Below are 24,434 nucleotides of genomic sequence, written 5' to 3' on the forward strand. Positions count from 1 at the left end.
AATGCTACCATATATACATGCCGCGGTTTATCATGTACAGACATGGACAATGAGGTACAAGGGATCCCCACTTCACTTACACAAGATGATGAAGCCGCAGGTAGAGTTGGACAAGGCATGCACCTGGAGTCTGATCCGGAACTATGAGGAACTCTCGTCGCTTATCACCAGTGTTGAGGATTTGGATGCACGATTGTACAAGATTTTTTATGTCATGGTGAGAAAGTATCACACCCCCTTGATTGGTATGCTCACTGAGGCCAAAGAGAAGAACCAATTCAAACTAGAGCTTGGTGCGTACTTTGATCAATTGATGCTCACGACCACCAGTGTAGATTTACAAGTCAACACAAATAACATGTGAATGCACATCACCAATCTGGCCTTGCTTAGGACTATGTTGCACATGTTAGATGATGATTTCGACTGAGGTTCCAAATCAATAGACCCAGAAGCAATGGAGGAAAGAGTTCATTTCCAGAAGGACATCATCAAAGAGTACATGGAAACCATTTCAAACTACCAAGCATGGCATCAATTCGTCACCAAGGATCACGGAGAGGAGGTTGATGAGCTATTCTTTCCACAACCCTCTAAGTCTTAGTGTTGTCTTGTCTGGATGACTCTAATTTTGTCTCGCATGGGTATATGTGGAAGAGGTATCATTTTTGTAAACATGATGTAAAGTGAAATTCCACGTGTCATTAGTGGAATACAATCAATCATATGTAATGTAAAGAGTTATGTAATGAAGTTGAAGAGTCATGAGGGTAGTCCAAGAGTCACAGAGGGGAATGTCAAAGGTCATCCCGCCCCTTGTTATAAATAGAACCTCATAGCTCATAGAACAGGCTTTTGGGAGCCAAGTGTTTGCTAGGAATTGCTTAGAGAGGGCTTGGAGAGTATTATGATGAGCCTTGGCTTCTCCACAATGTAGAGCGAGTAAGTCTCTTTGGAGGAGTAGGCGTTGTTGACTATAATGTTCCACTATTGGGGTTAGTGGTTTTCATGGTTGCATGTATGGATTGGACTTTCATTTATATAATATAACAAAGCCAACATGTTTCATGCATATGTTTTTATTGTAGTTCAACTATTCTCGTTACTTTAGCAACATATGTAGTTTTACTTATTCATTGATGTATGGGCTATTATGTATGTGATTGTATGAATATTATTAAAGCGTGTTGTTGGTTTAACTCATCACTTTGCATTGTCGACTATTCTGCTCTCCAGTTTGTGATGTCATTCATCTCGTGTGTTCCTTTCAGGTTGCATACTATTACAGGCTTTTAAGGGATACACTTCTTTTTCCCCTCTGTGCATTAGAACCTCCCCATGCATCTCTCTTGACTCGTTGCAAGGTCACACCCTCGCTTCCAACAAAGATATCTTTCTTACCTCTACGCACTATCATAGTCAAGGCACAACTTTATTACCCATTGCTAGGACTCCTACTCCAAACGGTCTAAGGTATACTTGGGACTTCTTACCAGGGAGATCCCCTAATATGTTGGCATGTCTAACACCGTCAACATTTATGGTGCTAGAAGGAGGGCTAGATGACAAGCTGAGTCCTCAAATTCTATTTTGAATCTTCACACATCTATCGTGTCCTATGCTATACTTTGTCCTCCAAGATGTATGTCTTATGGAGATGACTTTGAAATCTCAGAGGAGTTCTAGTATATGTTTTCATAGAACACATATGAAGGTGAAGGCATAACAACTTTGGAGAGGCATAATCTTGCCTTTTCCAATCTATGTGACAGCTTCGAATCCCATGAGGATTATGTGATCTGCACGTTGTTCACATTCACTCTTTGTGGGCAACCATTGCAATGGATTGTCACATTGCTCGAAAAATCTATTCATTCATTTGGTCACTTTGTTATAGATTTATCTGATGCTTTCCATAAGTTTTACCATCAAACACTTAATAAAAAATTCTCAAATTACGGAAAGGCCCCGATGAATCCTTGGCACAATTGTGGTATCACTTTCGTAATCTTGCATTTCAATTCCCAGAGGATTAAATTGATTGGAAGTTTCTCAACGAAAAATTTCAGTATCTTTTTCACTTATCTTTGAATCCACATAACTAGGAATCGTTCAAACCAACCCTAGCATACCTCAGTGTTAGAGCTTCTAAATTCAAGGCAGACACGATTTCTATCACAAGTGATTGTTCTTCCTCATCTCATAAAACATCTCTCGCCCCACAGTGTGAGGCGGAAGGTGTGCATTTATTTGTTGACCTGTCACATCTTCCCACCCCACCTCCTCTTGATCTATGCGCAAATTTGGCTAACAATATTGTTGGTTGTCGCATGGACTTATTTCCTCAACCTCCATCCCTGCGTTTTGTTGATCCTCTAGATTGTACTTCTAAAAATTCCTAATCCTCAAGGAACCCTTACTACAACAAATCTGAATCTAATTCACCTACTTGATTTCAATACTGATGAGCACCAGTATTGCAACAAGAATGCTGCAACTCCTGGAGCTACCAAATTTACTTTATCAACCTGGGGTTTGTACGAACTTTGAGGTGACAGTGTTGCATGCACAACTAAAAGTGATGGTTCTGCATTTTTGTCACTATTCAGCTGGCGAGGGACCACTAAGGCTTTCAAGCCAGACTTCTATGGATTTAGAAGAAGCTTGATTGCTGATGAAAGAAAGAGAAATCTACTCTAGGAGAAAGCTTGTCTACTGCAATAAGGAAAATGACTGAAATCCTATGCTAAAAACACACCATTCTCTAATTAACTGCTAAGAAACTATGCTTTACAAGAATTCCAAGCTAACATGTATGAAATTCTACTATCTAAAGCATGGAATTTTAAGACATCAAATATCACTATTGTGCATGTAAAGGACTGAAATAAATATATTTTGTTCTTTTTATTCTTTTTATGGAAAATCAAGTGTAAACCCTAATCTCTTTTGGTGATGTGGTAGGTGGCTTAGTGATGCTAGTGGATGGTTGGGAGGTTTAGGAGATGGTTGGAAGGTTTGGGAGACCCTTGGGTGACTTGGTGTGGCTTCCTAGAGGTTTTCCCTCAATTCAACCTCAAAACAGGCCACTACAGGAAAACCTACAAGATGTACTAGAACCTACAAGATTCCATGTATTTCTATAGGATCTAGCCGAGAGAAAAACGATGGTTATTGGAGGTGATGCAAGGCTTAGGGAAGGTGGTGGATGGGTGGAATGTAGTGAGAAAATGGCTAGGATCACTCAGAACTCAAAACCAAGGTTAGGAGATGGTTCAATTTGCTCAACATGCTTGGAGGAATTTCTATGTAAAATTATGAGATTGGTGAAGGTATTGGTGAAAGAAAGGAATGATTATGGATGGATGAAGTTGGAAGGCGGTTGCCTACTATGAGACCTCTTTATACTTTTGAAGCCAGTGCTCTGCATCAAACATTTATAATTGCCAAAAAGTCATGTAAACAAGAAGAATTCTAACAAGCCAGAAAAGAAAGATTTAGTGAGCTAGTTGTCTACTTCATGCATGAAGAAAATTGCTAAATAAAATGGAATCATGGATCAAATCTACTGCAATATTGAAGATTGAAGATGGAAGAGATGGTAATTAAATCCTACACTTGCAAAACTGATCAAATGCTAGTTCAAGTACAGTAAACTCTAAATCTTATGAGAAAATGGAAATCTGTGTTTTTGCGGCTGCATAAGGGTCTTTACCTCAAATCATGATCCCTGAAGGGAGAGGTGAGGCCAAGACACCTAATGATAGCTTCTAACCTACTATTGAAGTAAAGCACAGATGGAAGCAAACAATATATTTTCAAATCTACATTACTTGTAATGAAATACTTTTGAAGACAATTTAACCATGAATCTATGAAACTACACCAAGCATACAGATACAAGAAGAGGAGCCTTTTCTGCTAGGGTTGGACCCTAACCTAAGAGCTTCAACCCTCTAAGTCAAATCAGTATTGGATCATGAAAAAGCTCATTCTCATTATCAAAACAGAAAATTACATAGCAATGTCTTCCACAAGTCTGGAGCTTGAAAATTACTATTGTTTTTACAACAAAAATTCGAATCCTAATTAGGCCCTAGGAGTCTATACTTATACAAATGAAGTCCCCAACAACTTCCTTAAATCTATGGAGGCTCAGCTCCGAAACTCGATATGAACTAACTCTTTGTCTATCACTTGCTTAGCTCCTTTCGATCTTCATGACTTGGCTAATTGCACTCCAAGCTGGTGTTATTAATGGAGGAATATTCAAATGGGGGAGGAGAAAATGAGGAAGATTTACTTCCTACAATCTCTCTTCCTTGTCCCATTCAAGTTTCAAACCTTAGTCTTGCCAAAAATCCTTGATTTTCTCTTCCAAGCTTGCATTCGATTCATATTAGTCCACTAGACATAATACCTCACTTTAACTCATCTCATTAAACAAAATATAATCAAAACATGTAATAAATTGTGAGAAGAGTTGATTTAACTAGCTAGGAGGTGAATTAAGGCCCATATAATTACCCAATGATGAGGTTCATCATCACCCCCATACAGAAAGTGTTGCTCATCCTCTGAGAAACTCAATCAATATCCATGTCTTTCATAGCTCTAGTGGCCTCCCTCACATTCCATGCTTCTGCTCTAGTTTCCTCTTCTTGTGAATAGAATCCTGCCTTCTTTTATACCTCCTCCCACTGCTTTCTTTCTTCTTCTTCCTTCCTTCCTTATAACATCCCCAAGAGCAGTGGTGGACTAAGTCTCAAGACAATCCAATTAACTTTGAGCCTTTGGATGGATTGCTTGTACATGGGGGTCATTTTCAGTGCTTCTCTGATCCTTTGAGGAGAGTGGTACTCTATGATATTCAAATTGTATGGAAAAGTATTCCATCTCCTTAGACAAGCTTGCATGCTATCATGCCCTGACAATCTGAAGATGTCCTCAACATGTGTAATTTCTTGCTCTTGGGCAGCAAGATACCTGGGTGCAAGTTGAGGATCATTTGCAATTAAATTATGTGTATTGATGAGAGCCATTGGATTGGACTGCTCAACTCTGATCATAAGAGGCTTTGTTTGTTCCCTTGCCAATATCCTCTTCATTTCTGTAGCCCTTGCTTCCTCATGGTTCATCCATTATGCTAAAGCCACCAACTGTAAATCCCCTAGATTTGCATTAGAGTCCCATACATTCATATCTGTCAAAACCATGTTATGCAAGTAGAACTCATACATCTTAACCCTATCCTCTAATGTAATTTGACCACAGAGATCAATGAACTGTTTATAATTCTAGAATGGCATGGTGCCTCTCTGTGCTAGGGACTTGATTTTGAACTGTAGCCGCTGTTACTTAAGGTATAGTGGATAGGAATTAGCTAGCCTCCTGCACTAGATTGCTTCCAAAGATAGGCTGGCCATGGATGCCAATATATTCTCTCTTTCTTGCAGTTGTCCTTTCAACCATGCATTTTATACCTCCAATTGATTTTTCATTATGGCCTCTCTATCCCTCAAGCTACTTAGTTCTCTTCCCATCTCTTTGATCTTCTCCTCCATGTGACCAATTTCCTCCATTTCCTTGGACATGGAAATCTGCATCCATCTATGAATTCTAGCTCTTTCTTTCTCAAGTTCAAAGAATAATGGAATGGCCATTTTTGTGGAATGACCCTGCCCCGCTCAATAAATCTGTAGTAGGAGTCAAGGTTAGGTTGAGGACTTAGTTCCATTAGCTTTGGGTCCTCTCTCTTTTTTTATGGCTGCTTACTTCTTTCCTCATTCCTTTTTTGAGTTTCCTATAGGTTTATCAGAGTTTCCTATAGGACTGCCTCTGCTTCCTATAGGTCCTACTATGTATCATGTAGGATGCCTTTTCCTTTCCATGAGGTAGATATGGTTATAGGCCTTCTCACATAGGTGATATGAGACTTAGTAGAGGTTTGTGTTGAGGATCCTTCTTCTTGAGTTTTTATAAGAGGAGCCATCTTCTCTTGTTGTTAAGGTGAGTCCTCAATAACAATGGGAACCTTTGTTGGAGTTTGGGGTTTTCCCTGCCCTATCCTTGTACTTTTCCTTGTTCTGAAGTATAAGGGGGTTTGCCTCTGTATTTTGCCTTTTTGTTTGATAGGGGTGCTAAGGGCAGTGAGGGCAGTTGATGCCTCTCTCTTAGTGGGTTCTGGAGACACCCTAGGTGACTCCTCCTTGTCTTCTTCCTCCTCTTTTCCATTGCCCTTTTTACCTATGCCTTTCCCCTCTTCTTCTCCCTCTATATCCTCATCTTGTTTATCAATTTACTCCTTGACATCTTCCTCTATTTCTTCATCACCTTATTTTTCTTTCTCTTCCTCTTCATCCTCATCTATCTCCTCTTCATTTCTCTTTGCTTCTTCTCCATCTGTTTTGGTCTCTTCTTCATCCTTTTCACTGAAAATAGGGCTAATATCATATGTGAGGGCTTTGATATCCTCATCTGTTGACATGTCTCTGAAAATTTCCCATTGGATAGGAATTTTGAGGTTTTGGAGGGCATCTTCTATGATGATTCTAATTAACCCATGGTGGGCCAACTGTTGGTAGTTTCCTTCCCGCGCCTTTATGCTTATATCTATCAGTGATTGCAGAAGGAAATATGGTATGCTGAGCCTGTGGTGAGGAGATGTTTCTTCTCCAAACCTAAATTCCTCAAGAATCCGAAAGTGATATCCATAAACCACACTATACCTACCTTCACATGATATGTATTTTATAAGGTGGTAGCTTATGTCATTCTAGGGGTATGGTAGGCTTGTTCTCCTTACTCCATTCTTGTCCTCAATGGGCTCCACTCCCTCTAAAGAGACTTTCTTCTTAGCAGTCTGGCTATCTCCCTTGTCTTCCTTTCTCCAAGGCACTCCTAGGGAAAGTGTGGTAATTCTGCTTATGAGTTCAAGGGTGAGATCTATGGAGAGGCCTCTCACCAAAATAGTGGCATGGGTTTTGGTTAGTGGAATGAGGGAGAGAGAAAAATCTCGGGCCACTTCATCATCATACCCCCTCAATCTCTAAAAATACCCCATCCAATTATGCCTCGTGAAGATTTTTAACACAAGAGGGTGTTGGTGAATCCTCACAGTGTTAATGGGCTCCCTTCTATTGAACCCCCCTGTCATTTTGTTTGGTGAATTTTGAGGAGTAGAGATGGTTGATACAAATTTTAATGCAAGAGGAAATGGGACTGAAATACTTGAGGAGATAATTCCCTTACACAACTATCAAATTCACTCAGACTAGGAGATTTTTCTGTTCTATTCACTTGGAAAAATGGAAGGAAATGTAGAGCCTACCTCCTCATGGTGTTTTTTGTAGCCAACCCTATGTTTCCTTCTCTGAAACTACTCTCTGTCAATCCTATAGACTGCTTGATTATATCCTGTAGGATTCCTACGTGATCCTGTAGGATTCCCTGTGTGATCATGTAGGAAGTCCTACGCAAGAGAAATATGGAAATTTTCTCTTTTGTAGGTTGCTTGGGTACGAGAGTGATTTTGCTAGAGTGAGCCTCGAGGAGATGAATGCATGAGTGCATGGGGATCAATGATTATTTCCTCTTATGGTTGAGTTGAGTGAGGTGGTGTGCTGGCAGTCGAGGTACGATTTTTTCTATTTTTTGACCATTGGTCCCATCTACCACCTCATCATTCCCCTCTCCTCGTAATCAACTCCCACTTTGGGCATCCGTAACCTTAACTGCTTTTGTCCTCCTCTTTTTTTTTTGACTTGACTGCTGCCACGTGTGGGAGGACCAACTATTTTGTCTTTGTTGACTGAACGAAGGTGGCCAAGTTAACTGGACACCTTTCACTTATAAACCAACTCACTCACAACCTTTACATATTTTGACTAAATTATGCAAATGAGAGAGTGAAGTGAGATACTTACCTGTGGTGATAATACCTTGTTGTAGTTTATTGAAGACATGAGGTGCTTGTTGTGTGTTGGTTTCATGTAACTTTTCCTTCCTTCTTTTATTGTCCTCTGATGATTCCCTTGATGTGCAGGTACCAAGTGTTGAAGATGATGGTGTTGTTGTTGCTCTGGAGCTTCTTTGGCCCTTGGATATTCATGCTAGAAGCTTTCTACTACTCATGATTTTTATTCTATGGGATAGGCTGCTACAAGATTTCCTACAGGATGTCCTGTAGCTGCTTCTCCCTCAAAATTTTTAATCATTTCCATTGCTGGGACTTGAGGATGATGGCATGGATAGAGAGGAGGTCTAGGAGTGTGAATAATGAGGAAATAAATTTGGGTGTTTCCCCCCTCTATTCTCTATTTCATCTTTTATCTCTGTTTTCTCTTGACCATTGTGAATTTTTTAAAATTGATTTATTGATTTATTTTTTTATGATAGATGCAAGGGTGATCATGGTGGAGAGAGGTATGGGAATGAAGTTGTGATGTAGTTTTTTTTTTTGACATGGGCAAGTCATTTCCTTGCCCTAGGGTTAGTCACTTTAGGATTGCTGAGCCACTGTAATTCCTACAGGATCATCCTGTAGGTTTTCAGGGGATCTTGTAGGTTTACAGGGAATCCTGTAGAAAACATAGTACCCTTGCAAACTGAGGCAAATGAGTGAAAAAAATGAAAGAAATGGTGGAGTGATGAATGATAATGGACGGGGTAATAACAATATGAGAGGAATAGGTCCCTTTTTGATTCTCCTTTGCTCTTTGATCATCCTCTTGTTGACTTGCAAACAATTTTTCATGATTTTTCTTTTCTCTTTTTTTTTTTTTCTTGAAAACATCTAGCTTGCCTCTAAGAGGTTTTCATTCTAGCTGCTTTCCATGGGCACCTCAAGGGAGTTTTTCACCCATAGATATTTTTATTTCTCTTTTTTTTTTCTTTTCTCTTTTGACACCATTGGTTCACCCCAAGAGGTTTTCAGCCAAATAGTGGGACTCAGGTGCCTCATGGATTTTTTCACTTGAGTCCTTATTTTTCTTTTTTCTTTTCTCAGTGACTTCATGAGGCAGGAGCTGAAACTTGCTCCACCACCATCATTGTTTTATTGATACCATCAATGAACTCTTTCTTTGACAATGGCCTCTTGTAAACTTTTAGTCTATGCCCATTAACAAGCAAAGGAATGGCCTCTGCATCTATGGTTATGATCTGCACTGAACCATTATCATGACATCTCTCTATAACATAAGGCCCTAACCATCTTGTCCTTAATGTTCCCTGAAAGTCTTTATATTTGGAATCATATAACAAAGCCCAATCACCTTCTTGAAATTGCTTATTCTTGATGTTCTTATCATGCCAGATCTTCCTCTAAAGTTGAGTTACCTCTATGTGTAGGAGGGCCTAGATTTTGAACTCATCTAAACCATTCAACTGGAGCAAGCTCTCTTTTTGTGCATTACTGAGATCTAGATCTAGTTGGGCTGCCATCCTTAATGTCTTATACTCAAATTCAGTGGAAAACAAGGCCTTTTTCCCATAGACCAACTTATATGGTGTGAATCCAATGGTGGTCTTCTGGGTGGTATTATAGGCCCAGGTAGCCTCAAATAGTTTATCTGCCCAATCTTTCCTGCTCCTTCTAATTACTTTGGTCAAGATATCCTCCAGTGCTCTGTTGGTCACCTCCACTTGCCCATTAGCTTGTGGGTGATAGGGAGTGGAGGTCCTATGCTTGATCTTGTGCTGGCTGAGCAAGTCTTCAATCATGTTGGAGGTAAATTGGTTGCCTTGATCAGTGACCAGTTCTCTAGGGTACCCAAATTTGTAAAATACATTCTCCCTTAAGAACTCAGCCACCTTCTCCTTTGTTGCTGCCTTAATTGCCTTGGTTTTAGCTCACTTAGTCAGATAGCCAGTGCACACAATGATATACCGCTTTTTCTTGGAAGGAGGGTCAATAGGTCCAATGAAGTCCATGCTCCACTTGTCAAATGGCTCAAAAGTCACTTGAGGTTGCAGAGGCATTTCATCTCTTAGAGTAGGCTTTCCCATCCTTTGGCACCAATCACACTGACTAGTATATCTTTTGACATCCTGATGAAGAGTGGGCCAATAATACCCAGCTTGTAACACTTTAAATTTTGTCCTCTTTGCTGCAAAGTGACCTCCACAAGGCCAATCATGACATGTCAGAAGGATGTCAAAGACTTCCTCCTCCCTGAGACACCTTCTCGGAATTTGATCTGGGCCTAGTTTGAAGAGGTTGCCCCAAATCCAAGTGAAGGGGGTGCTCTTCCTCACAATCTTTCTTTTCTCCTTGGAGGAAAAATTCTTTGGGAACTGTGCAGATACCAAATAGTTTGCTATGTCAACAAACCATGAAGAGAGAACTAAAATGGTGAATAAGTGCTCATCCGGTAACTGATCATAAACCATTCCCTCTTCACCTGCAGGAAAAGTTAATCTGGACAAAAAATCTGCAACAACATTTTCCTTACCAGGCTTATCAACAATAGTTAGATCAAACTGATGTAGTAAAAGTAACCATCTAATTATTCGGGCATTCACATCATGTTTATTCATTAAATATTTGATTGCAACATGGTTAGTATGTACAAATGTTTGATAGCCTATGATATAGTGCATAAATTTGTTCAATGGATGCACAACAGTTAGGAGCTCCATTTCGATCACTGTGTAGTTCAGTTTGACCTTTGATATATTCTTACTGACTGCTAGCCTAGGACTGCTCCTATGGCTTTGTGAAAGGCATCAGCATGAATATGAAAAGGAAGGGCCCAATTTGGGCCTCGGAGAATCAGTGAAGTGGTTAACTTGTCCTTCTGGGTGTCCAAGATCTCTTGACAACTTTTTGACCATACAAACATAGAGTCTTTGGCCAACAACGCAAAGAAAGGAGAAGCCAACTTGCTGAAGTCTTTTATAAACCTTTGGTAGTATCCATCTAACCCTAGAAAAATTATGACATCTCTTTGCTTTTGTGGAGGTGGGACCCTTTGGATGATAGCTATTTTGTTTGGGTCCACCTGCAGTCCATGTTGAGATATTGAATGACCTAGCACAGTCCCTGCAGTCATCAAGAATTCACATTTTTCGAGACTGAGAGACATGTTCATTTCAATTCATTTGTGCAGAACCTTACCTAACTTGGATAGAGCCTCCTCGAAATCACCTCCATAAGGTGTACAATCATCCATATAAATTTCTATCGCATCATGGACTAACTTGGCAAAGATACTTATGAATTCTCTCTAAAAAGTGGTAGGAGCATTGCATAGGCCAAAAGGAAGGACCCTATAGGCAAAAGTACCCCAAGGACAAGTGAAGGTGGTTTTATCCTAGTCTTCTGGGCTAATCTGGATTTGATTCTACCTACTAAATCCATCTAGGAAAGAGAAAAACTTTTTCCCTGCCAAGCCATCTAGCACTTGGTTGATGGAAGGTAGAGGGAAATGGTCCTTCTTTGTGGCTTTGTTTAACTCCCTATAATCGACACAAATCCTCCACTTCCCATTTTTCATTGGAAACAACACCAAAGGAGAGACCCATTGGCAGTTCTTCTTTGACTATATCTTTAAGAGCTAGATTCATCCTCCTTTGGGGTTGCCAGATTGGCTTGCAAACTTATTTTATATAAATGTGGTGAGTACACACCGAAGGGTGCACTCCCTTCATTTCTTTGTAACTCCAAGCGAAGGCATATAGATGTTCCTTTAGCATGTTGCACAACTTTTACTCTTGGAGAATAAAAAGAGATGGATTGATTTTCAAGGCTCTCTTAGGACCGAATTCTATGGTTTTGACACGGATAGGGTTGGAATCAGCTAAGCATAGATCAATTTGATGGTTGTTTTGGGTTTACTTTACTAGGGAGTTGGAAAGTGGAGTATGTGTTCAATCAAATCATCTTCATCACGTTGTCCCCTTCCCATGGTTGTTTCTAAAGTATAGAGTTGGCCGGAATAAACATCATCTTCCTCCTCCTCTTCCAGCCACAAAGGTAAGTCATGTTCTAGAGATGACTGAGCAAGAGGGTATAGGACTAATTGCTTGGACATATGCTCTTTTTTTATGGTCATATTTCCAGCTTTGCAACTAATGTAAGCATCGACAATGGCTAACCATGGCCTCCCAAGGATGAGAGGGTAACCAATAAGCTTAGCCTTAGGTTGGAGAACTAGGAAATCTGTACAGTATTCCCAAGAATCAATGGAGACCATCACATCCTCCACAATTCCCTCAGGGGTCACTATGGAGCGGTTTGTAAGTTGTAGAACTATTGTGGTCTTTCTCAATGAACCTTGGAGGTTGAGATTGAGCATGGTGTCCTTGGTCATCACATTAATGGCAACCCCAAGATCGATCAAAGTGTGTGGGACAATGGTGCCATTTATCTGCACATCTACTACAGGGCTTACAGGGTCCGAATACTTGGGATAGATTAACTTCCCCAGCATTAAGTCAGACACTTGTCCAATGACATTAATGGCAGGGGCATCTCTTCTTCACCTCCATGGATGCTTGAAGCACTTCTCCTTAATCAACTTGTTGTAAATAGGTACATCTTTAATAGCTTGGAGAAGTGGAATTTTGACATATAGGTTTTTCAATTCTCCTAGAAGTTTAGTCTCTTCTAGGGTAGGCTAGAGTGGTTGGGTTAATCTCTCAGGAAAGGGTGGTGGATTTACTTTAAGCATGCTTTCCTCTCTTTCTTCCTCAACCTCCCTAGGTGGAGGTAGAGGTTGGTTGTCTGGAAGTACTCTCCCAAATCTCAAGTTGATTTCCTAAATTTCCACAAGATAAGTTGGATATGATATCTCTCCACTATATATTTGTTGTGCCTGTCTATTGTTTAGGTTCGTATTTGGCTTGGCAGGCATCAGGGGTTGTTTAGGTGGAGCAGAGTGTAAAAGCTATCATTGGGAAAGTGGTGAAGGCAATAAATCTAGAATATTGTTGTATGGGGGCCTCCACCTGTGGGGCAATGCATTCCATTGAGGTTGTGGCAGAGCATATGGTTGAAATGACTGGCTGGCTATCTGGGAATAATACTGAGGTGAAAAGGACCAAGGAGGAGGTGTACGCCAGGAAGGATGAGTAGGGGGCCCTTAAGAAGGTATGGATGTGGTCTGGTTGGCGTTGTAATATGCATGGAATGACCCTTGCATGCCCTGCTGGTATGGACTAGGCCCATGAGGTCTCCTTTGGTTTATGTAGAAGAGTTGCTCAGTGACCCCTTCAGATCCTTGATATACAACTTTGAGTCCAGGTAAAGAGGGGCACTTGTCTATGGAGTGGTTTTATTCACAAATTGAGAAAATTTCAATAGAATTCAATGGACATTCATTCCTAGGGTGCCTCTTATTGCATCTAGGACAGAAAATGGCCAAGGCTCTCTCTGCTTCCTCCTGATTTCTCTTAATTTTCATAGTGTCCATTTGTAGGGCCAATGTTTGCATCATCTCACTTTTGAAATAATCCAGCATATTTCCAATTTCACCCTTGATGGATGAATTGGAAGAGGATGGAATGACCATAGGTTGACTACCCCTACCCTTTTTCTTAGCTGCCCTTGCATGGTATCTAAATACAGTCTTGATATCCTCATAGGGTAACTGGTAGATATCTTCTCCTGCTAACAAGTGTAGGGTATCCAGAAGATCTTCCCTTACTCATCTAAGTAGGACCAGCTTCAGTGACTCAGGGTCAAGTGTGCACCTGGCCCTTTTGTAGCTAAGCTGGAATCTTTCTTCATAATCATCTGGGGATTCATCATTGCCTAAGGTCATCCTAATAATTTCCTCTTTAGTGTATTTAGACCTACAATAGTCTTGGTACTCGTTGTTGAAGTTTTGCTGCATTTGAGCCCAAGTTGTGATGCTATCTCTAGGTAAACCCATGAACCAGCGCAAAGTTGCATCCTTGAGAGTGGATGGAAATAGTTTCAACTTCTGGTCATCATTTGTATAGTCATAGGTTTGGAATATGACAACAAACTGAAATAAGAAACTGTCTGGGTCTTTTGTGGTCAGGCCATAGAAATGAGGAAGGGTAGAGGGGCTTATATTTTTTTATCTTAGTGTCTCGATTGGTTTCCTTGATGGGGAAGGAACCCTCACTTCTTTCTCTATTTCCTCTGTCATTTCTGTTTTCAGCCTTTGGTTCAGTAGGAATGGGTTCTCCTTCTTCTTCTTCCTTTGTAGGTTCTTCAAATATGTTTTGTTTCTCACCTAAGGGTTCCTCCAGTTCACAGCCATCGAAGAAGAGGGATGGTTGGATGTTTGAAGCAGTGGGGGTATTTTGAAAAAAATTCCCTAAGTTATCCCTATTCCTACGAGGCATGAAAAGAAAATGTTTTTGTTTTGTTTTGTGTTTTTTCAAACTTTGAAAGTAATTGAAGAATGGAAATTGCAGACTGAATGAAAACTACCGACTGAATGAAAAAATTAACTACTTGATTGAAATATTACTTGCAGAATGGAAAGGATAGAAAAGAATGCAACATGGAAAATGAAGTAATCTAAATTACTTTTGCAGAAATGAAACTAATAGCAGAATATCAGAAACAAGAAATGGAAGAAAGAAAGCAGTAATCACATATTACTTAGACACCTTCCTGGAAACAACACCAAAAAGTGATGAGCACTAATATTACAGCAAGAATGCTACAACTCCTGGAGCTATTAACTTTACTTTATCAACCCGGGGTTTGTACAAACTTCGAGGTGACAATGTTGTATGCACAAGTAAAAGTGATGGTTCTACCTTTTTGTCACTATTCAGCTGGCAAGAGACCATTAGGGCTTTCAATCTAGACGTCTATGGATTCAAAAGAATCTTGATTGCCGATGAAAGAAAGAGAAATCTACTCTTGGAGAAAGTATGTCTACTGCAATAAGGAAAATGACTGAAATCCTATACTAAAAACACACCATTATCTAACTAACTGCTGAGAACTATGCTTTACAAGAATTCCAAGCTAACATGTATGAAATGCTACTATCTAAAGAATGGAAGTTGAAGACATCAAACATCACTACTGTGCATGTAAATGACTGAAATAAATCTATTTTGTTCTTTTTATTCTTTTCATGGACAATCAAGGGTAAACCCTAATCTCTTTTGGTGATGTGGCAGGTGGCTTAGTGATGTTAGTTGATGGTTGGGAGGTTTAGGAGATGGTTGTAAGGTTTGGGAGATCCTTGGGTGACCTGGTGCGGCTTCCTATAGGTTTTCCCTCAATTCGGCCTCAAAACAGGTGACTACAGGAAAACCTATAGGATGTACTAGAAACCTATAGGATTCCCTGTATTTCTAACGGATACAGTCGAGAGAAAAATGATGGTTGCTGGAGGTGATGGAAGGCTTAGGGAAGGTGGTGGATGGGTGTAATGGAGTGATAAAATGGCTAGGATTACTCAGAACTCAAAACCAAGGTTAGGAGATGGTTGGATTTGCTCAACATGCTTGGAGGAATTTCTATGTAAAATGATGAGATTGGTGAAGGTCTTGGTGAAAGCAAGGAATGATTATGGATGGATGAAGTTGGAAGGTGGTTTCCTGCTATGAGATCTCTTTATACTTCTGAAGCACCTGCTCTGCATCAAACATTTATAATTGCCAAAAAGTCATGTAAACAAGAAGAATTCTAACAAGCTAGAAAAGTAGAATTTAATGAGCTAGCTGTCTACTTCATGCATGAGGAAAATTGCTGAATAAAATGGAATCATGGATGAGATATACTGTAAGAATGAATATGGAAGATATGGTAATTAAATCCTACACTTGCAAAACTGATCAAATGCTGGTTCAAGTATAGTAAACTCTAAATCTTATGAGAAAATGGAAATCTGTCTTTTTGGGGCTGCATAAGGGTCTTTTCCTCAAATCATGATCCCTGAAGGAAGAGGTGAGGCCAAGACACCTACTAAAATCTTTGTGGTGATCCTTTTATCCCTTCTAACCTGCTACTTAAGTAAAGCATAGATGGAAGAAAACTAATAAACAACTAATCAAATCTACATTACTTGCAATGAAATACTTCTAAAGAAAATTTAACCATGAATCTATGAAACTAAGCCAAGCATACAGATACAAGAAGAAGAGCCTTTGCTACTAGGTTTGGGCCCTAACCCAAGAGCTTCAGCCCTCTTAGTTAACTTAGTACTGGATCATGAAAAACCTGATTCTCATTATCAAAACAGAAAATTACATAGCATTGTCTTCCACAAGTCTGGAGCTCGAAAATAACTAGTGTTTTTACAACAAAAATTCGAATCCTAATGAGGCTTTAGGCCTCTCTACTTATAAAACTGAAGTCCCCAAAAAATTCCCTAAATATATGGAGGCTTGGCTCCCAAACTCGAGATTAACTAACTCTTTGTCTATCACTTTCTTGGCTGCCTTTTGATCTTCATGATTTCGCTAATTGCACTCCGAGCTAGTGCGATTAATGGAGGAATATTCGAATGGGGGAGGAGTAAATGAGGAGGATTTACCTCCTACAATCTCTCTCCCTTGTCCCATTCGAGTTTCAAACCTTAGTCTTACCAAAATTCCTTGTTTTTCTCTTCCAAACCTGCATTCAATGCATATTAGTCCACTAGGCATAATATCTCACTTTAACTCATCTCATTAAACAAAATATAATCAAAACATGTAATAAATTGTGAGAAGATTTGATTTGATTAGCTAGGAGGTGAATTAAGGCCCAGATAATTACCTAATGATGAGGCTCATCAAATACATTATCGAGTTATTCTTCTAAACACCAAAGAAAATTACTTCTGCAACCTACACTACTTTAATATTTGATTACATGAAACAAGGAAACTGATAACAGAACAATATACATAGGACACCATTATTTTTGGACAAGATACTCCCCAAAAAAACCCAATGTGGGAAAACCAGTGCAACAACTCTGAGGGTTTATTATTATGCAGGAGAAAATTTTGAATACAAATCTAAGATGCTCAACTATCAATCCTTTATAGAGAAAACATTGAACAAAAGACTGGTGAAATAATCTCACCCAGTCACTGGAGAATCAGTGACTGATCCTCAACTCTGGAGGCTCTACGTCACCTTCTGACGGCCTTTGCATCAAACAACGCCACCTTGGGAAGCTTCTGTGTCACCCCTCTTGGGTATTATGCTGCCTCTCTGCTTTGGATCCTCTGTTGGCTGAGAAATCGACTTTCTTGCCTCCAGTCTCACACCTTGGCTTTCACCAACTGACCTTTGAATTCCCTCAGGAGAAACTTGACTTCCCCTCACTGACTGTGCTACCTCTACGTAGACCAACGTCAACCCTCCTATGGACATGTTTCTATCCTCTCTATGCCTTGTATTCTCTGGAAATTACTTCTCCCATATTGTCACTACCCCTTTGCTGCAAAATCTCCCCAATTGATTTTCCTCCTCAGAACTTCTCACCTCAAAAAATCAATTTCCTCAATCTCTCTTTGTGTTTCTAACTAAACCCCAAGCCTCCTTATACTTTTCTCATTGGGACTTCAACGAATGAGATTAAGTCTCTAATCAACAACTAAGATTAAAAATTGACTTGATCTACCTTATAGATCATTCTCACCCATATTTTGATTAATACCCGTTAATATTTTAATTTCCCTAAGTTTAGACTTAGTAACCCCATTAAAAATATTAACTATTTTAATAAAATAAAATCTGGGTGGAATTTCATCAAATAGTTTCTGGGTTCTTTAGAACTCATGTGTGTTACCCTCTCCACCAATTTTATTGGCTAGAGAACATCCTATTCTACCAAAAACTAATACTATTGTGTTGTGTTCTCCTTTTTCTAGAATCCACACTTATTGTTCACAAGGATCAAGTTGTCGATGGAGTTGGTGTTGAGAAACCAACCTACACTATCATTTATGATGAGTATGTGTGGGAATATGAACGAGAAACCATTGTGAAGGATTTCCTCCTTTTCTATGCACCTCATCTATTTTTCCCTCACATCTTTGGTGATTCTGCCATTGCTGATTTCCCATGTGAGATTACATTCCCGGATGCATCTACTTTCGATCATTCATAGAATACACCGGATGTGAGTCTGTCATTGCATAGCAGAGAGAACGCATATGTGTTGGCAAATCCAGTCAATATTTCATCTATCTTTTCCAAAAAATTTAGAGGGTGAACGTTCTTGCTTCTCATCAAACCCTCTGTACGATTCATCAAATCATGAGGATGCCAATGAATATCGAAATTCCTGATCGTGGTTTTCATGATATATTTTCTCCTTCATTTGATCATGATGGTGATTAATTTATTGTTGACATTTCTAAGCCACCCGTATTCGATGATATACCTACTGATGAAGTGGAAACCCCACAAGATGTCGAGGCACTTAAGCCCGAGCTGATGGTTATGTCAAGTCCTTGTTGTCTTGAGGTCAATTCCACTCCAGATCAGAAATCTATTGAAACACCCAAGGATCCTATTCACTCTCCCATTTACATTGAAGATCAATCTTGTTCACAGAATTCACATCCTCCACCTAAACCACATGATCCCATCACTCATGCATTGGAGGAATCGTATAAAGCGAGCACTCTTGCTAAGTGTAAGTTGTCTGTCTTTCTAATGTTTGCTCAGTTGTCATGATCAAAAGAGTGTGCATGTTTTTTTTCTGCATACAGTGTGATGCATAACCATGATACATCCATAGAATCCTTGTCTTGCACTTTTATTCTTTTCTTTTATGTGGATATTTTTAAACTTGGAGTGTTTCTGTCTTCACTATTATATCTTTATTTTTTTCTGGTTTACATGTTTATTTTTCTCGTAAACAATGCCTTCACCAACATGGGTCAACCAATGTGCCGATGGCTGCATTGGAAATATCACTTCACGTGAGCGGGCCCATGCACTGCTTAGTTTAGGAGTAGTAGTGTTTGCTTTCTTGTTTTTCTTTGTTTACTTTTGTTTGCGTTTCTTGTTTTCTTGATTTGTTTTCATTTAATTCTGTCCTTTTCTTTCTATTTGTTTGATTGTTTTCTACCCATAGGTTAGGTTCACATGAAACCATGTGGGGTTTTTGAGACAAGCAAGGTAAAGTACAAGAGGACTTGTACAACTACCAACACTTGGTTATCTGTTGTCCTCTCTCTTTACGAAATAGCTTGTTGTCTTCAGCCAATGATACCTTGAGGGAAAGTATGTTCTATTTAGAGTGAGTCATAGTGAAAACACAATGCTTTGCCTTTAACTAGTACCACCTACTCTAATTGGTTCTTCTGGGTTAACCCTTGTCAACTCAACCAAGTAGATTAAGGTGAGGGGGAAAACCTTAACAAGTATTGTCAGAGGTATATATAAAATACTTCTCTGATGGGACAACCCTTTCTACTCTCAATAAGTCGGGATCCGTCTTCTACCTCTGAAATAAAAAGTTCATATGCACAATTCTTTGAAGTTTGAAAAAAAATGAAAAATAAAAAAATAAATAAGGTTAAAGAAGAGAAAGGCTTCCTACGTAGAGAGGTGATGCAAGTAACTCTGCTAGGGTACTGAATAGTCTCTCTTGTAGTGGAGTGATGCTTGTGTTCCTATGTGACTCTACGGGGGTACTTTTAGGCCTACTGGTAGTGGAGCAACACTAGAGATGAAACTAAGACTCTAAAATCTTTATTCCCTATGTACCAATATACCCCTCATCACCAATTGAAACAAATGACTTGACTTAGCTTGGAATGTGTGTTGACTGATCAAGAGAATGGTAAGGGACTATATTTTTAACTCAAGCTTAGTGTTGAAGCCATGGTGATCGAAGAATCGAACAATACTTCCAGAGGGGTTAGAACCTCTTTTCACGAACAAGGTCCATATAGAGAGCTGGAGTTCTACCAGTGTGTCACCAATGTTGTAGTAGCTTCAACCACCTTCCAAAAATTTTCCTTCGCTTCGTTTTTGAGCCTCCCTCCTCGAAATCATAACAACTATCGTGCACTGATCATGTACTTATTTTTATTTGATGTCATCTGTTGTTTAACACCTTGTGTTGAACTCACCTATCCCATAGGTCAACCAAAAGCACACCCAGCACTTGGTGCACATCTGGTCAACTGAATATTTGGAAAAATTTGCATAAACCTAAAGAACAACTTGTGTTCCCCTTAGGAATTGTGAAGAGCATCATAGTAGCTACCCTGTACTAAGAAATTGCGTAGAGCATGCAAGCCAACACTGCTTTCCAGAAATGTGAAGTTTCAGCCAGCTCACAATTCTCTCAAGAATTGTGTAGAGAAGGCCAGGCCAACTACACTTCCATCCCAAAATGCGCATCACTGTCCCAACTGCAATAGCCGCCACAAATGTGCAGAGCAGCCTAGGCTAGTTGCACTTTTCTCTACAATTTCTCAGAACTGGCCAGCTATACTGCTTGCAAGAAATACACACAGCAGCCCAACATCACTCCTCTAAAAAGTTGCACAGAGCTTGCCAGCTAGCCCATGCATCTCAGTCCAAAAACAATGCATAAGTTCTCCCTTAGTTTTTGTCTGTCGCATGTGCTAGTAGGTTGCCAGTTCCCTCTAGAACTTCGTAATCCTTCTTTGCATGCTGGGTAGCTTTTCACGAAAAATAAAAAAGAACAAAAGAACAAAAGAATCCCCAGATTTTAGGGATCTACTTTTAGCAACAGGATTTACATGCAAAGCCATTTTAAAAAAATCTTTGTTAAGTGTCGCTTTTCCCTAGATTTGTGGCATGCATATCATAAAGCCTAATTTAGTCAAATCTACTTAAACGATGCTTCATAGATCATTCTTCACATTCAATCTTGGAGCTCTAACATTCCCAAGGAATCTAGGAACCTTTGGCACAATCGGTGCAACGTTTCCAGGTAAGTTTCGCTTTTCATGATTTTTGCACTTATTCTGTCTTTTTTTTATCTTTGACTTGTAGGGGTGTTGTTTCCTTGGTTTTATTGAATGACTGCTAGCATTTCAATGTATTTTAGCTTATATAAGTGTTGTTTCAATTTTTGCATTACCTTTCCTTAGTATCGCACTAATAACATTGTTTCTACACTCATAGTCAATGTTTTGGCGACTCGCTTCATGAGATTCTTGGTTTTGTCATTTAACTAATTTATGCACTCACTTGAATCACATGAATGTTTATTCACTCAGATCTGCACCATCTTCGCACACACGTTCACTCCTTCATGTTTTCAGGTTTCCATTGGGCAGATTCGGGCCAGCTTGGTCTGGATCTTGTCTCTCCTAGAAAGCTCTGTGCATTCTTGGTTGTCAAGGCTCTGCCTTATCTCCACGAATTACATAGAGGTTTCCCACACGCTCTCCCAACTATGCTCTATGAAACTCTAGGAGGAAGTATCTAGTCCTACCCACTTGACCAGCGTAATGCGCAGTTACAACCAGCAACCTGTCCTGACTATTATGCACAATCCACAGTTTTAGTCAGTAGTCAACCTCTTTGGGTTGTGTATTATGTAGTTCTAGCCAAAAATCATCCTCACTAGTAGTTGTTACTATGCAATGCATAGTTCCAGCTGATAATTTCCCATCTTCTCGAAGTCAATGCTGAGCAATCTTGCCCAGCAGTCACTAGTTTGTTGCCTGAATGTTTCTCAAGTTGTTTTATGTTTTTAGCGAAGATTGTCTCACCATAAGTGTCTTATCCCTCCAGGTACCACATGTTTTTGAGTAGCTTCTCATTAGTATAGGTATCATGGCCTCCAAGAGAGCTGGATCAAAAGACACAATTGAAAGCAGTACTAGTGATGTGGTTGAACAGGGGTCTATGAGCTTGCCCGTGTACATAGACATGCACCTGTTCATCAAGAAAGACATAAAGATCACATGAAAATACATCAACACCATTTTCTCACTCATCTTTGAGGGGAATCTGGAGGATCGAAAGGTCTATGCGAACATCCATAACTCAGGATTATACAAAGTTGCATGTAGGTTTCCCATATTCCCTTGTGCAAATGTGATCCACTGGATTGTCTCACACACTAATCCTGAGACAATGATACTGAGTAGTGTCAGTGGAGCAAGGCTTGCTTCCTTTAGGATGGAGGATTATCAGGAGATATATCATTTTCCATTGCTAGTGAGCAAGATGGATGCACCATTATACACTCAAAACAAGAGCACAAACACAAGATACATCTTGAAGCATTGGGTAAAGGAGCCAGAAAAGTTCAAGACGACACCCAACTAGATATACATGATGAAGATACTCAGGAAGGCATACCAGTTCTTGGTCATCTTCGCATGCCACTTGTATGGCCAAGGGAGTACATAGACCTTCCCACAGAGTTGGGTTGCTATGTTGGATCAGCTGGCAAGTGAAGGAAAATCATTCAACTGGTCTGACATGTTGGCTCTCCAGTTGAAAGTGCATCTATCCAATGCTTGGAGTCTGCCCAAGGATCAACAAGAAAAATTCTTCATGCCTGCCTACTTACTTGATGTAATCTATGCCCGTCAACATTTTCCTGGCATGGGTTGGGCATGGACACCTTCATAGAGTGTCGTGAACGTATATTGCAAGTTGCTCTCAGATTGCAGCTACCAAGGAGTCATGGCTAGAATATCTAACCATTTAATCACCCCTCTATACATGATGATCTTTGAACAATATCTGCCTTACATGTACTAGGAAGCAATGGAGGCATTGCTTAACATTGTAGATTAGTACCCCTCACCCAAGGGCACCTTCATGAGGATGTACAATGCAGAGAAAGCTCTGCATGTGTTGTCGAGGTTTTCCATGAACAGGTTGGTCATGCAAGAGGTTGCATATGACATCTCGATGGGGTTGTCAGTTGGATTGTACTAGAATAAGAACGAACCATGGCCCACACTTCCTGTATGAATTGGGTTATATGTGATCGTGAGTTTGAAAGAAGAAGATGCTTAGGTGGTAGAATTCAAGAAGTTTATGTTTGGAAGAAGGAGCTTCAACACGTATGACCCACATGATTTATGCAGGGACCACTGTGCAAGGGCGTACTATCCTTGGATCCATGGGGCATGTCATTGGTTAGAGGAAGACCCATGGAGATATTGTTATAACTCTTCTAGTCTCAATGAATTAGTCAACATTGTAGTGTAGTGGCTAGCAGCTTTCAAGGTAGCATCACCACCGGGAGTAGCAGCAACAACAACAAGAAGCAACAAAACTGTGCAAGACAAAGGCAAAGCGAATATTTCCGAAAGCACAGAGACAAAGAAAAGCTACAAGATTAAGGAAGACCCACTTGTGGAAAAGGTATCTTTGGAGATAGATGCGAAGAGACGACAATGTGACAGGAGGACAGTGCAAAGAAAGAGAGAGAAGTAAAGACTGGAAGATGCAGAGAGGATATTATAGGAAGTCTAGAAGAAGCTCAAAGAAGGAGAAGATCTGCACAAAAGAGAGAAGGAAGTGAAACATGAGCATGAACAGGAATAGGAACAGGAGGAAGTGCAAGGCACATAGACAATGCAAAATGCACCGATACAGGCTGAAGAATTTGAACCAAAAGTAGATGAGGAACATGGTGAGCAGTCATAGGAATAGGAACTTGCTCCGCAAGAGGAAGAAAAAATAGAACATATGGACATGGAGATGGAGCATCTGGAACAGGATCAGGATATCGACCTCATGCTAAAAGAAATGGAGGTCACTCCACAGGCTTCACCAGCTCTAACAGTAGAGAAAGTCCCTAGTGAACAAGGGGGTACCATTCTCCTTTAGGACTATGCTGGAACAAAGGTGTACAAAATAGTATTTGACGAGTCACAACAAAGAGTTGTACAAGCACGTAGAGCACGCACCTTGGATGAGCATGCATCACCTGCGCACTTGTAAGAATGGGTGATTGTGTTAGATTTATGGAGACATCTAGACTTCTTGGACGATGCTACAAAGGCTTATGTCGAAGCCATGAGTTCGAGTGTTAAGCTCTTGATAGTAGAAAATGATCACATGGCTAAGGAGTTGCAAGAAACCATGCAGAGGGAGGAACTGTTAGCTACCTATACCAATAGGTTTCATATTTCATGATTGGCAAAGAAAGTTCCAAATATGCTCTGCTTTGATGATGCAAAGATCCCATATTTCCAAGAGAAGACACTGGGTGTATATAGCTTTATGTTGACTCAATTTTGATAGATGGTCCAAAAGCCTAATCTGGATCATGCCATGTTTCAATTTTCTGTTGTAGAATAGAGAAAGAAGTCTGTCCAAACTGTGTAATCTTGGCAGGCCAGTAGCTTAGGTAGAAAATTAAGGTTCCCAACTGCTTAATCTGGGACCTTGGAAGCAATAAGGGTAGTTCTAGATAGGAAATCAAAAGAAAAGGCAAGGAGAAAAGAAAAGGCAAATAAGGGTCTGCAAGTCTAAGTGCACCCTCCATGAAGAAACAAAAAATGCTAGGCAAATAGATGGGTAAGCAGATGGGGTTG

Source organism: Pinus tabuliformis, chromosome 3_2 (genome assembly GCF_031772625.1).
Source record: "Pinus tabuliformis cultivar Carrire ecotype Pingquan chromosome 3_2, CPIR1, whole genome shotgun sequence".
Lineage (NCBI taxonomy): Eukaryota > Viridiplantae > Streptophyta > Pinopsida > Pinales > Pinaceae > Pinus > Pinus tabuliformis.